Here is a 9,412-nt window from a genome sequence, read left to right as displayed (position 1 = left end):
AGTCCCTTTACACTGAGAGTCAAGACAATTTGAATCCATTTCTGATTGGTTCCCGTATTTTAGGCCTTCACAGTGTCACAAACGGGAATAAAGATTACATTTTCACCAATTGCAAAGATTATAATCTGGAATAGACCGAGGAATTTCGGGTTCGACAAGGAACAAACGGAATGAGAGAAGGAACAGAGAAAGGAATTTAAGGGAGCCGATCAAAGATTACGAAAAACGTTTAATTAGTGTAATATTACCTAAATGTGGTTTTTCAAGAGTAAATTGTTATTTCCATCGATCCAAAATGTATTATTGATTAAGAAATTATTCACAAACCAATCTCACTAGCTATGTTTATTATGGAACGCCGTTAGTGTCAAAACCCTTTTCTTGCGCGCGCGGAAAGAAAAAACCCGTTTTCGATGAAAATCTCTGAATTTCCAGGTCCATTTCACCAGCCCCCCCACTTCCACAAAATAATATGAAAAATATGCCATCGTTTTGTAAGTGTTTTGTAACGTTTTGTAAGTCTAAAAAAAAATTTTGTAAGTCACTCCAAATGCTTCAAATGGATAACTTCATTTTGGGGGGGCTGGAGAAATGGTATCCCCCCCACTTCGCGATCGATAAATTCTGACAACGCCAACGTTTTGTAAGTGTTTTGTAACGTTTTGTAAGTCCAAAAGAAAATTTTGTAACTCAATTTTTAGGGGGGATACGGCTACCCAAAATTTTGGGGCCAGCCCCCCCACTTCGCGATCGATAAATTCTGACAATGCCAACGTTTTGTAAGTGTTTTGTAACGTTTTGTAAGTCCAAAAGAAAATTTTGTAACTCAATTTTTAGGGGGGATACGGCTACCCAAAATTTTGGGGCCAGCCCCCCCACTTCGCGATCGATAAATTCTGACAATGCCAACGTTTTGTAAGTGTTTTGTAACGTTTTGTAAGTCCAAAAGAAAATTTTGTAACTAAATTTTTAGGGGGGATACGGCTACCCAAAATTTTGGGGCCAGCCCCCCCACTTCGCGATCGATAAATTCTGACAACGCCAACGTTTTGTAAGTGTTTTGTAACGCTTTGTAAGTCCAAAAGAAAATTTTGTAACTCAATTTTTAGGGGGGATACGGCTACCCAAAATTTTGGGGCCAGCCCCCCCACTTCGCGATCGATAAATTCTGACAACGCCAACGTTTTGTAAGTGTTTTGTAACGTTTTGTAAGTCCAAAAGAAAATTTTGTAACTCAATTTTTAGGGGGGATACGGCTACCCAAAATTTTGGGGCCAGCCCCCCCACTTCGCGATCGATAAATTCTGACAACGCCAACGTTTTGTAAGTGTTTTGTAACGCTTTGTAAGTCCAAAAGAAAATTTTGTAACTCAATTTTTAGGGGGGATACGGCTACCCAAAATTTTGGGGCCAGCCCCCCACTTCGCGATCGATAAATTCTGACAACGCCAACGTTTTGTAAGTGTTTTGTAACGTTTTGTAAGTCCAAAAGAAAATTTTGTAACTCAATTTTTAGGGGGGATACGGCTACCCAAAATTTTGGGGCCAGCCCCCCCACTTCGCGATCGATAAATTCTGACAACGCCAACGTTTTGTAAGTGTTTTGTAACGTTTTGTAAGTCCAAAAGAAAATTTTGTAACTCAATTTTTAGGGGGATACGGCTACCCAAAATTATCAGGGTCAATCGCACCGTTCAAATATCCCGCGCAAAGACCACCGGATCTCGCCCGGATCTTTCCCGCCTGCGTGCCATGTTGCCGCAGCCTTTCAACCTTTCCGACCGTTTCAGTGGGACAGAGATAAATCGTGTTCCTACGCTGCTTAGGGTTACATTAGGTCAGGTTATAGATTTTCCTCCCCGATTTTTGTTCTCGCTGTTTTAAGAGAAGCGTATATTATTCAGCTAAAATTAAGAGGGGTCAGGTTGTTTACATTTCATGGGCACTTGAAAATCCGGTTGTTTCGCTTTAGACAGGAGATGAACCAATGAACATGGTCTGCATTAAATAATTAACGGCACTTATTTTCCCTTCAAAATTTATTGTAAAAAATGATGCACACAACGAGAGGTTCGGAAAGCAACCGCTGAACGGGATACTCTTTAGTTTTTTAAGTCAAATCAGATGATGGTTCAACGGCACAAATGATGTCCTTTATATTTTTTCCCTGAAAATAATGTTAACTGTGAGCACTTATTTCTTCTTCAGTTGCTCATTTCTGGACTCCAAGTCGTGCGATTCGTTTTATACTTGAAATTTTGAAGTTGGAACGCGTTGCGTGGTGTTTCAATTTATACCGTGTATAGTGGTCTATTGTTTGACGGATCCGGGTCAGGGTTAGGTTTCCTTAAAATTTTTGAGGGTAGGTCGGTAGCTTCCTCCCAAGAGAAGAAAACCAATATTTAAAAAATCACTTTCGTCTAGAACCTTATTTTGTTACATTTTTAGTATTATGAACTAAAACCACTCAGAGAAAACATCACTGTCATTCATAGGCGGAACCGGACACTTCAAATCGGGGATGGAAGCGGGAGGTCAGCGGAGCTTCCTTCAGAAAATTGTCGAAATTTAAAAGAATCTAATATACAGGGTGATCCAAATGGCCCTTCCACTCCCTGTAACTTTTTACCTTATAGAAGTAATGATTTGAAACTTAAAGGATGTGCCTAGGTAAAAATGAGCTACTTATCGGTCCCTTCCCCCTAGGGTTTTCAGGGGGACCCCTTCGGAAGGTGGGAGGGAGAGGGAGGGAATGGACCCCAACTTTTCGTTCAAGAGAGAAGACCATATTCGCGATACCTAGTTCGAAAGAACATAATTAAAGAAAACTTTTTACACAAATCCGAAGTCATTTCCTCAGAATGTTTCAAAATGGCGGCCTGTTAAAGTTCAAAATGGCCGAAAATTGGCACCGGTTCTTCGTCCATGAATTTGCGCGAAAATCAGCGACGGAGAGTATTTTGCCACGAGAATAACGAATTTGACGTCAGATTTTTTTCTTTTTTTTTTTAAAAAAACCAAAATTTTCGAAATGGCAGCTGCATTAATTTCAAAACGGCCGTAAATTGCCAACTCGGTTTTTTGCTGATGGATTTGCTTGAAACTTGTAGCCCAGAGGTATATTGGCACGAGATTAACAAATTTGGAATTTGATTTCTTAGGGAAAACGATCAAAAAAACCATACAATATTTTCTCACGGTTAAAAGGTAACGCCTTTACATATTTATTGTATCACAAGAAGCATCTAAAAAGCACCCAATGCTTCTTATGATACGGTGAGGATGTAAAGGGGTTATCTTTTAGTTTTGAGAAATTATATCACGGTACTTTGACAGTATTCTCAGGCGGTATAATACCTCCATGACCGCTTCTCAGGTCAAACAACTACAGCCAAACCTCAGAGAAACCATTAAAAACTCGACAAGAAATTTTTTCCCACGTTTATCTTATAATTCACTTTAACAACCAAAATTTGCCTCAATACGGGCCTCGTAGGCCTCAATTAGTCATTCTAGGGGTAGACGCGAAACACAAATTGCAGTCTAAAAAAAAATTTCGAATATTTTTTCTTTCGAGAATTATGTTTTTAAGCGTTTCTGTAGAGCTATTTGTGAAGGACAGACTTTTCGGTCAATTACAGCCAATGTGGTTCGAAAAATAAAAAGCCGTCGGGCCCCGTAGACCCGGTTAGTCATCTAAGGGTTAAAGAACCGGAGTTCTCCATTCTGCGGTTTGCGAGTTTTCCAGAAATATTACTCAAGAATAAGACGACCTTCGTTCCTACATGCCTAATTTTATTTTTCACCAATGATAAACTTAAATTGGACTACATTTTGCAATTTGGAACTATAAATTCCAGCCCGGTTCAAAAACAACGATGTGCCATTAGTTTCCCTATGTATATGAGTGTTTTTTCAGATAAGACACAATTTATAATTCCAAATTGCAAAATGCAGTCTAATTACTCCTTGAAACAGTTCGTTGCTTCCCACCGCTTTTTCTCGTGAGCTACACATAGAAGAATATTGCTCGTCAATATTTATCAGTTTTAAAGTTGAGGAGAGGGTAGGTGTCCAAACTTTTGGGGGTCATATACCCAGCAATTTCTACCTTTCAATATTTGAGCGAATCGGGATCCGTCAAACAATAGACCTCTACACACGGTATAAATTGGTTATAATTAAATATTGGTTTTCTTCTCTTGGGAGGAAGCTACCGACCTACCCTCAAAAAATTTTAAGGAAACCTAACCCTGACCCGGATCCGTCAAACAATAGACCACTATACACGGTATAAATTGAAACACCACGCAACGCGTTCCAACTTCAAAATTTCAAGTATAAAACGAATCGCACGACTTGGAGTCCAGAAATGAGCAACTGAAGAAGAAATAAGTGCTCACAGTTAACATTATTTTCAGGGAAAAAATATAAAGGACATCATTTGTGCCGTTGAACCATCATCTGATTTGACTTAAAAAACTAAAGAGTATCCCGTTCAGCGGTTGCTTTCCGAACCTCTCGTTGTGTGCATCATTTTTTACAATAAATTTTGAAGGGAAAATAAGTGCCGTTAATTATTTAATGCAGACCATGTTCATTGGTTCATCTCCTGTCTAAAGCGAAACAACCGGATTTTCAAGTGCCCATGAAATGTAAACAACCTGACCCCTCTTAATTTTAGCTGAATAATATACGCTTCTCTTAAAACAGCGAGAACAAAAATCGGGGAGGAAAATCTATAACCTGACCTAATGTAACCCTAAGCAGCGTAGGAACACGATTTATCTCTGTCCCACTGAAACGGTCGGAAAGGTTGAAAGGCTGCGGCAACATGGCACGCAGGCGGGAAAGATCCGGGCGAGATCCGGTGGTCTTTGCGCGGGATATTTGAACGGTGCGATTGACCCTGATAATTTTGGGTAGCCGTATCCCCCTAAAAATTGAGTTACAAAATTTTCTTTTGGACTTACAAAACGTTACAAAACAATTACAAAACGTTGGCGTTGTCAGAATTTATCGATCGCGAAGTGGGGGGGCTGGCCCCAAAATTTTGGGTAGCCGTATCCCCCCTAAAAATTGAGTTACAAAATTTTCTTTTGGACTTACAAAACGTTACAAAACACTTACAAAACGTTGGCGTTGTCAGAATCTATCGATCGCGAAGTGGGGGGGCTGGCCCAAAATTTTGGGTAGCCGTATCCCCCCTAAAAATTGAGTTACAAAATTTTCTTTTGGACTTACAAAACGTTACAAAACACTTACAAAACGTTGGCGTTGTCAGAATTTATCGATCGCGAAGTGGGGGGGCTGGCCCAAAATTTTGGGTAGCCGTATCCCCCCTAAAAATTGAGTTACAAAATTTTCTTTTGGACTTACAAAACGTTACAAAACACTTACAAAACGTTGGCGTTGTCAGAATTTATCGATCGCGAAGTGGGGGGGCTGGCCCCAAAATTTTGGGTAGCCGTATCCCCCCTAAAAATTGAGTTACAAAATTTTCTTTTGGACTTACAAAACGTTACAAAACACTTACAAAACGTTGGCGTTGTCAGAATTTATCGATCGCGAAGTGGGGGGGCTGGCCCCAAAATTTTGGGTAGCCGTATCCCCCTAAAAATTGAGTTACAAAATTTTCTTTTGGACTTACAAAACGTTACAAAACACTTACAAAACGTTGGCATTGTCAGAATTTATCGATCGCGAAGTGGGGGGGCTGGCCCCAAAATTTTGGGTAGCCGTATCCCCCATAAAAATTGAGTTACAAAATTTTCTTTTGGACTTACAAAACGTTACAAAACACTTACAAAACGTTGGCGTTGTCAGAATTTATCGATCGCGAAGTGGGGGGGCTGGCCCCAAAATTTTGGGTAGCCGTATCCCCCCTAAAAATTGAGTTACAAAATTTTCTTTTGGACTTACAAAGCGTTACAAAACACTTACAAAACGTTGGCGTTGTCAGAATTTATCGATCGCGAAGTGGGGGGGCTGGCCCCAAAATTTTGGGTAGCCGTATCCCCCCTAAAAATTGAGTTACAAAATTTTCTTTTGGACTTACAAAACGTTACAAAACACTTACAAAACGTTGGCGTTGTCAGAATTTATCGATCGCGAAGTGGGGGGGATACCATTTCTCCAGCCCCCCAAAATGAAGTTATCCATTTGAAGCATTTGGAGTGACTTACAAAATTTTTTTTTAGACTTACAAAACGTTACAAAACACTTACAAAACGATGGCATATTTTTCATATTATTTTGTGGAAGTGGGGGGGCTGGTGAAATGGACCTTGAATTTCCGGATTCCGCGCCGGTTTTCGATATATTTGCGCCGTTTGTGTCAAAACTATTTTTGTCGGCGCGCCGCTTCAAATCTGTTCCGCGCGCAGAATTTTCGATATATCGATTCCTGCTCGCCGATCGTGTCAAACAACGAACTACACCTCTAGAATGGCCAGAGACAAGAGACCCTCCACTAGTAACTTGGCCATGGTGGAAGCTTTTACTTTCGGGACTTCAGCATTCTACTGTTGACTTACCTACATGGTTGATGTTCAGTTCAACAACGTGTTGGCAGTTTCGTCATGGACCAATAGAATAAATAAGGACTCCCAACTCCCTATGCTACCCTGTGTTAAAAACCGTTAACGCGCGCTCGCAGCGAACCTGGCAGAGGGTGCGGTGAACTAACGCCGCAGCGGTCCACGATCGTACCCCTATAGTATGTTATTCCATGCAATGTTCTTTGTTTATCTATGATTTATTTATTTGTGTAGATACTTTAATACATTTTACTTTCGCAAACTAATGAAATTGTATAGATACATACCTTCGGCAGAGGTCAATGCGAAAGACTTTGATTTGAAGTATCTTATCAAAACACGAGCAAAGATGATTCAGTCAACTTCTGACGCAGAATCAAAGAGACTTGCTAATAATCAAATTAAAGGTAATGCTTGAAGTCAAGTATCTTTGATTTTGTGACACTCAGTTGATTTTTATCAGTACAACACTATTTCTCACTAAAAAGATTTCACTTAACAGAGAGGCGCCTTCGGCTAAAAGTACAATCCTGATTCCTGCTGCACACTACATACACACTTCCTTTGGCTTTCTCAACAGCAGTTGCTGCTGAGTAAAACGGTTAGAAATAACACTTCACATTAATACCAGATTATGTACACGAAGACTGACGAAGATTGAAATGAAAATGGGAAACTTTTCACACTAAACTCTTCAAAACTGCAGGGCGACCACGAGGATACGAGGATCTAGAAACTTCTATGAGCACTACTGAGTGATAAGCCTAAATAGGTGGTGCATGGAAATATAAACAGGAAGACCCAATCATCGGTTTAGTTCACTACACCCTCTGCCAGGGAGCGCTGATGTCAGCGCTAACCGGAGTTGGGGGTCCTTATTTATTCTCTTGGTCCATGGTTTCGTTTTGCAAACAAGCCGAAAATGGCCGACGTTTGGGAAAGTTGTTTGGCTTATGACGTCATCCGAAGCTCATCATCGACCATGTAGGTAAGTCAACAGCCGAAAATAGGGTGATGACTAGAGTCCCTTTATACTGAGAGTCAAGACAATTCGGCTCATGGATGTCACAAACGGGAATAAAGATTACAGAAATTGAACGTTTTTCGTAATCTTTGATCGGCCCATTCTCAAATGCCTTTCTCCGTTCCTCCTCTCATTCCGTTTGTTCTTGCCGAACCCGTAATTCCCTGGTCCATTTCAGATTATAATCTTTGCAATTGATGAAAATGTAATCTTTATTCCCGTTTGTGACACTGTGGATGCCTAAAATACGGGAACCAATCAGAAATGGATTCAAATTGTCTTGACTCTCAGTATAAAGGGACTCTAGTGATGACTGTTGTTCGCTCATATTTGTCCATAAGGAATTGTTGAAACCCGAAAGTAAAAGCTTCCACCTGTCGCTAGGAGGCCAGTGGAGGGTCTCTTGTCTCTGAGAATAGCCGACCAGTGTTAGAGACCCGGAACGTTTTGAAGTTGATATAGGTTAAGTTTACTTGGGCTCACACAGCAGGCTGCCATCTAAACCCATGTCAGACGCTGCCCACATTTTGCCGAATATTGTTGAATAAAGTGATAGCAATGAAAAGATTGCATAATAATCGCACCTCCAAAGGTTTTCTTAACTCAAAAAATAGGAACTTTGAAAGCAAACCTCAAAAAAAATGAAAGTTTACATAGGTTGAAATTTTCACATGTAATCCTTATGGGCAAGACGCAGCAGAAATGGAGATTGAGGTTAGCTATACTTGGGCTCCCACCCCCCTCCTGCCTTCAAAAACCGGCCCATGCGCGTTACGCAGGTTTGCTATCTCGCGGCCATTCTAGAGGTGTAGTTCGTTGGTGTCAAAACTAATGGGGGCAGGACATTACCTACAACGGCATTACCTCCAAAAATCCAACATGGTGGAGCGAGAGATCGAAACTTTGGCAATGTGCCCAAATCGATCGGTCGAGGTTTCGAGATGTAAGGCTGTCTCGAATTTTACGATGTTGCCAAACCAAAAAGTAAGCATGAGATTTCTTTATAGGTGTTTCTCACTTTCTACCACTGTCGATGGTCTGTGTCTGTGAGATAGTGCGAGTTGTGAGATAATCTGATAATCGCATCGCTCTCGAAACATGAGCATGAGCGTGAATTAAGAGTTAGAGGTTAGAATCCATTAAGTGAAATTGGTAGAAATGTATGTATTAAAAGGCATTGAATCACAGGATCAATTAGTTTCTCGTAGACTTTTCCCCTAATACTCGTGGATCGGGAGACTTGTAATTTAAGGAGTATGGGTGATGTGATTAGATTCGTGAAAAAGTGTAACCGCATTGCTTGCTTTTAACTAGCGCTTATGGTTTTGATGCAATGATTGTCATCAGTTAGTTTCCTCTACTACACGACCGCACCCTTATGAAGGCAGATGATGAATAAAAGTGGTTACTTCAGTTGTTAAGTACTCTTTCTCTAAATTTTATGTTTTGGCATCTCCGCTCCGAAATCACAAGGCTGCCGTGTTCCCTAGCTATGCAGATCGCTTGCTAAGTCTGCCCCCTGTGGAAAGTCTAATCATACCTAAGTTCTCTCCGGTTGGAATTTCTCTACTTCAATGTACGCAAAATAATATTTTGCAGCTGAAGAACACAGCATCTCTCTTGCGGCTATGAAACAATCCAGTTTTCTCTCTGAGCTAATAGATTTCATGATGTGCTTGACTTGACTGTAGCTTGATCAGTTACCTAGTTCATCCAGGATGTCACCATGCTCTTCCACAACTCTTGTTGTTTAAACAATTATTGGGCTCCATTAATTAATGTTCGACAATGTTGTGGAAAAGCACGTCGATAGTCCGTCCAAGCATCGAAGGAGAAGTACATTTGTATG

The sequence above is a fragment of the Bemisia tabaci genome, chromosome 1 (assembly GCF_918797505.1).
Source record: "Bemisia tabaci chromosome 1, PGI_BMITA_v3".
Classification (NCBI taxonomy): Eukaryota; Metazoa; Arthropoda; class Insecta; order Hemiptera; family Aleyrodidae; genus Bemisia; species Bemisia tabaci.
The sequence above is the reverse complement of the archived record's forward strand: the minus strand, read 5'-3'. Positions refer to the sequence as shown.